Genomic DNA, 6,488 nt, shown 5'->3' with positions numbered 1-6,488 from the left:
GCTGCTCCAACTGTAGCTGTGTCAGCGTGTGATGATGCCATCCCATACCAATTTGGCTACTGGAATCCCTAGTAGTAAAGTAAAATCTCAAGGCTCTCCAGCACACACAATGGCTACACTGACCTCCTAAGGTTTAAAAAAGGCCTTCCTAAGATGCCTTAGAAGGCCATTGCAGTCGCCACTGTGCTGTTTTTGATTGGCACCTTTCTATTATCAAAGGCTCCCTCCTGCTGTCAGGCTACATCAGCAAAGTGGGGACAGACTAGGTTGTTCCAGTTCTGATCACTGGCAATTTGGTGTCCCTGCTGAATGCATCCAAAAGCTACCAGGATGACTCCTACCATGACCTTCCAGACTTTGATGACTAGCACCCACCTCAGCCCTGAGGAGTCACAGTGGAACTGCACCCGGTTTTAAGATTCTGAGCAGAAACTATGTCTAAGGGTTAAAGAATTCTGTAGTTTGCAGATGTTTAATAAAACATTGGCCAGATTTTATGGGTCTATTCCAAATATGTTATCTGGACTTACAACCAGCTCATTAGGACACGGTCTATTTTTCATCTCCTGACCCTGACAAAAAGCTCCCGACACGGTTTTCCCCCAGGAACATGGAACATGGAGGAACAGCAATGTTCATTGTCTGGAAAAATGGGAAGTTATTCTGTAATGGAATGTGTTGCCTTCACCATCCTATTTAGAGTTCAACACTTCTTTTAAATAGTCTTCATTGTCAATTTTTTCTTGTAGCAAATGAAAGAATATAGTATGTCTTTTTAAAATTACTAAGTAATTTATTTTTAGAATACGTAAGTATCTTATCTCCTACACTTATTTCTACCTTCATGTTCTAGTGGAAAATGATGCTAAAATCAAATTTCAGTGAGAGTACATCAGTTATATTTTTCACTTGCTTTCTTATTGACAGCATCCAGGAATTTTTCAAACCACAGAGCAAGTTTTCAAAATATAAACACTTTCTCTGTTTACCAATCTTCAGTGAGCTCTGATTTGGTTCACCAATAGACTGGGCAGCATACAGTTTGGGTCATTCTGTCCTTTGTACATCAAGCTGTTCTGTACATCATGCTTTTAAGGATTGTACTTTTGGCTGTTTCCTAATGAAAAATGCAGATAAGTGGTTCTTATTTAGAGTTTATAATCCTAGCGCTAGCACCTAGTATTATGATGGCATTCTGCTAAAGATTGCAAGACTCAGCCTGGATCCCTAGAAGACTAGATTGAGTTAGGTTGATTCTGTTTTCTAGCTTGCAAAAACTGACTTATATTCAAAGGAAATTAAAATGTCAAAACAAAACCAAACAAAAGACAGACAAAAAGGCAAGGCAAAAACATCTATTGTTGGGAGACAAAGCAATAAACAGAACCAGACTCAAAGATGACCCATATCTTGGAACTATCAGATAAGGACTTTGAAAGAACTATAATCAAAATGTTAAAGAGCCTAGGAGAAAAGGTGAACACCATTCATGATGAGCAATAGATAGGGAATACCATCAGAGAGGTGGAAAATGTAAAAAGAATCAAATGGAAATACTAGAAATAAACCAGGCAACAATCAAGATGAAGAATTTGTTGGATGGGCTCATCAGTAGATTCAATATAACTGAAAAATTAATCAGTGAATTTGAAGGTAGGTAAAAAAGACAACTCTCCAAACTGAAACAAAGAAAAGAAGTAGTTCAAAATTTAATGAGGTGATCATGTAAGAGTTATGGAACAACATCAAACAGTCTAGCACAGACATATTTGAAGGCAAAGACATAATTGTAGGTAATGGTTAGGAGTTAATAAAAGATATCAAACTACAAATTCAAGAAGTCCAGGATAAATAGAAATAAAGAGATGAAGGAGAAGGGACAAGAAACAACCAACGATACTTTGTTATCCAGCTGTTGAAAAGCAAAGAGAAAGAGAAACTCTTGAAGTCAATCCAAAATAAAAGACATTAGAAAGAGAGAAAAAAAGTTAAAACTTACAGCATACTCTTGTCAGGAACTGTGCAAGCCAAAAGAGGGTGTAGTCATATCTTCAAAGTATCAAAAGAATAAAACTGTCAACTCAGACTCAGAAAATATTTCAGAAAAATATCTATCAAAAATAAAGGCAAAAAAGGTCTTTTTCCAGACACAAACAAAAACTAAGAGAATTCATTGCCAGCAGACCAAAAGGAAGAAGTTGTCTGACACCAGACAGAAACCTAGATCTACACAAAGAAATGAAAGCTCTAGAAATGGCATAAATAAAAGTGTCAAATGCAAATCTTGCTGTGACAAATATATAAATTTTTGTCACATGGAAATATTTATATTAAACTTTAATTTTTGAAGCATATAACATGTTAGGAACTCTAAAGAACTGCACCTTTGATGGGAATATTGGAGATTATCCAAAGGCATTTAGAGCAAGATTCATGGACAGATATGAGTTTTAAGTGGCTTTCCTGGGAGCTCATAAGAAACACTCTCTTTACGGCTGAAGACTAAGCTATTTGGTGGGAAATTTCCCACCAGAGGTTCCTATGGATTGTAGTGCCTTCTTATTGACCTCTTATCAATCAGCTGCTTGGATGCTTCGGCCTGAAATCTTTTTTATGTTACTTTCCTGATTTTTGCTTTCCTAACTTTTCCAGTGGTTGCATAAAAATCTAAACCTTCATATTGAAATCTTTCCAATTGTAACACAAAAAGACCTTTCAAATATTCTTTTACTTTATTTAATGTAAACCAGACAGAAATCTTATAAATTGTAATTGAATTTGACTTGCAAATTCTCCACAAGGAAGACAGACCACCAGAATCACACTCGAGGTTGTTTAGGCCTGTGACCATCATTTCTGGTGGAATGAATTCAAATAAATTTTCACTGTATATTTTCAGCCACTGGATTAACTGGACTCCATAGTGCTTCATGGTATTAGGTATAGATAACTTTTTTCTTTTACAGATTTGGAAGAGAAAATGCCATGAAAATTTGGGGAGTCCAGTTAATACAAGGGCTGAGATACAGTATCTCAATACCTGCACACACACACACACACACACACACACACACACACACACAACAAAGAAATGATTCCCACACTGAGATTGCTAGAGGAGATCCTCAAACTGTTTCTAAGACATCTTTTTTGGTTTTGAAACAGGATCTAGCTATGTTGTCCAGGCTGGAATGCAGTGGTGGGATCACAGCTCACTGCAGCCTTGAACTCCTGGGCTCAAACAATCCTCTCACCTCAGCCTCCTGAGTAGCTAGGACCACAGACACACACTAACACACTTGGCTAACTTAAAAAATATTTGTAGAGGTGGGGTCTCACTATGTTGCCCAGGCTGGTCTCAAACTCCTGGCCTCAAGTGATCCTCCCACCTCAGCCTCTCGAAGTGTTGGAATTACAGGTGTGACCAGCCACCCCTGGACTGTTTTAAAGATTTTTTAAAGCCTAAAATAAAAGTATACCTTTATTCCCTAATTAAGCTGCATACGCTAGCACAACTTAAGAACTCTGGATTTGGCAAGCAATATATCAATTTGGTGAGATGTCACGGTTATCTAACATTGTTCAGATACGCAAATGGGAAGAAATAGTAATAGATGAATCAGTAAGAGAAAACAAAGAATTTTAATAGGATCAATTTTCATGATGAACAAGCAGAGATTCCATTGAGGAAAAGAAAGTTAAGAGAGTGTTAAATGAAAAAAGGTTGAAGAACCATCCTTCATGAAAATTAGTTCCTAAAGAAAACAAAATTGATGTGTTATAACTCACATAGACTTATTCCCAGGGTTTGAGGAGGAAGCTGGGATCTGGAGAGACTGGGGTTGGAGAAACTGACAAGTTTGGCAAGGCTAAATCCAAAGACAGTGGTCAACAGTCCACTGCCAGCGTCTAGAGGGGTGCAGCCACCTCTGGCTTGACTCTGGTGAGCAGCGATTTAATACACCAGGCAGCAGCACTGGCAGATGTGACGATGGCAGTCAGGATGAATGACAGCATGTCAGATGCTCAGCCTTCCGGGGGAAAGACCCACGTCTGGGTAGTGTCAAGAGTCTGGCCAAATGACCTGGGGTTCAGGACCGGCCTTGACTCCCACTGGGAACTGGAGAGAAATTCACAGCTGAAGCCCCAGCAAATGGAATCAAGCAACACCATATGAGGGGCGGGGGTGGGGAAGAGGGTCACCTCACTGTCTGTGGGCTCCTGAATGTCAGGGATGATATTTCTGCTACCACCAAGTCGCTATCATCTGTGGTCAGGACCTCACATCTGTCCCAACGGCTGACAGTGCGTAGGGAAGAATAAGTACATTATCCAAACCTTGAATTTATCTATTCCTGATTTCACAGCAAAATCTTCAGTCCTCAATTTAAGTTACGCTCAAACCTAGTGAATGCCACAAATAAAATGTTATAATTGTTTCCCAACAAAATCAATAAAAGCACAAGCATAAACCCCCTTTTCAGTTGGTTTTTGACATCTTTTCATGTATCTCACAAACATTAAACACTATTTTCACTAGAGTATTTTCTGTTCCAAATATACTGAAAGTATTTATTTAATTTATTATTGAACTACCCAGCATAAAATAGGGCAGAAGATAAAAGTCACCTTTCAGCTGGATTTTAAATATATTACTCACATTTTCAATTTTGCTCTCTGAGAGCAGAACCTAAAGATGAATTCATTTTAGTGATAAATGAAAAATGTGATTTTCAATGATTTTGACATTTTATCTCTACATTTTATGGTTATCCATATTATAAAACAAAGATCAAGTATGATAAGGAAAATTCTTTTGTGTCATCATAACCCATCAAAATATAGTAAATACCCTTTGACAACCTCTGAAGACCATGCACATGTACAGGACTGTCCTATCTCTGTATTACTGCATTGCTTAGCGCTGCCGGATAAACAACGGGTAAAGTGCTGGCTTTCCCACACTGCTCTGCAGCTCTCTTAACTGCCTGCTGCATCAAGCCAAGCCAAGGGAAAAAAGAATGAAATAATGAAACAATAAGCAGATTATAACGTTTTCTTCTCTAATAGAGCGATCTGAAATGTGCAATTTAACCAAATAAGAGTTGTATCTAGGAGAAAAATAGTAAATTTCAGAAGAAAAGATCTTTTCTTCAACTGTCTAGCCTATAATATTATATACCTATAGTAATAATTCTATATCCCATAATAACAAGTTTTTAAAAAATCACTAGCTTGCAAGGTGACTATGGTCATAACTGCAAAATGGCTGCAATACTATTTTACCTAATACTTCTTGAATGTTAAAGAAAAAAAAAGTTCTAGAGTTTTTATTGAAGTCTTTTATCTGTACAAATTGCTTTGTATTGAGAGAACTCTTAAGAATGGGAACACGACTGACTTTCTCCCATGTCCCATTTCCCACACAGAAGGGCCCTGATTCTTTCTGCAGATCAAAGCATGCACCATATGTTCATCAGTACAGACCAGGTTACCCCATGGAAGCTCAGAAGTCCTCCATGGAAGCATGTATTGGGTGCAACCTAATTAACTAATTACTCAAGGTGGGGAGAGGAAAACCTGAGAATCTATTTTAACCTTGATATGTGAAACTTGAGTATTTGAAATGTTTTGCACATATCAAAAAACAAACTTTACATAAAAGCACTGTACAAATACAAATTTTATGTTGTGAAATCGTTCATTAATAAATATCAGACGACTAATGTTCATATCGTATTTTTCAGACTGGCTAAACACTCAGTTTATCACTGTGTGCTTCGCTGTGGGTAGCACGTGTGCTGTTCCCACCGAATGACACAGATTTCAAAAAATAAGTATGATTAATTAGATACGTTAAATGACTGATGTACAAAGTTCCTGTAACAAGCCCTCCATGTGGTCACTTACACGTGGTAAATATTATAAAACCCTTTAAAGACAATTTTTAAGAGGTCCAGCTACCTCCATGGAGTTAAATATTTAAAAGAGAGGAGCAGGAAAATTATAGCTAGACTGTGTATATATACGGTGAAGAAAAAACCACAGTGGAAGGGGATAGAAGGGAGCACTTAGAACAATAGGAGTATTATTGTTAACAAAGTGTAAGTGACAGTAATAACAATGAACCAGAAAAACATACTTCATTTAAAAATTGAGCCAATTCATATAAATAGGGAACCACAGTTTAAGTAATTTCTCGCCTCCTCCCATCCAATTTTTGACTTATTGTTACATATTAACTTCAGAGACTCCTTCAGCTGACAAAATGTTCTGGTAAGCTTTGGAGATACCCAGGCCACAATCATTACAGTCACAGGGAAAGATTGTTACACAAAGAGAAAAGCCTGTTGAAATGATACCTTCTCAGAGATTTGTCAGTCTTTGTCCTTTATTTTGCATTTTTGGTGGGGGACAACATGGAATATCTCTGCCCCTTGTGGCTGTGACTTTGGAAGCTCAGCTTCTATCTGTAAACTGGGGACACT

This window comes from Mandrillus leucophaeus, unplaced genomic scaffold (assembly GCF_000951045.1).
Source record: "Mandrillus leucophaeus isolate KB7577 unplaced genomic scaffold, Mleu.le_1.0 Scaffold394, whole genome shotgun sequence".
Classification (NCBI taxonomy): domain Eukaryota; kingdom Metazoa; phylum Chordata; class Mammalia; order Primates; family Cercopithecidae; genus Mandrillus; species Mandrillus leucophaeus.
This window is presented reverse-complemented; position numbering follows the sequence as displayed.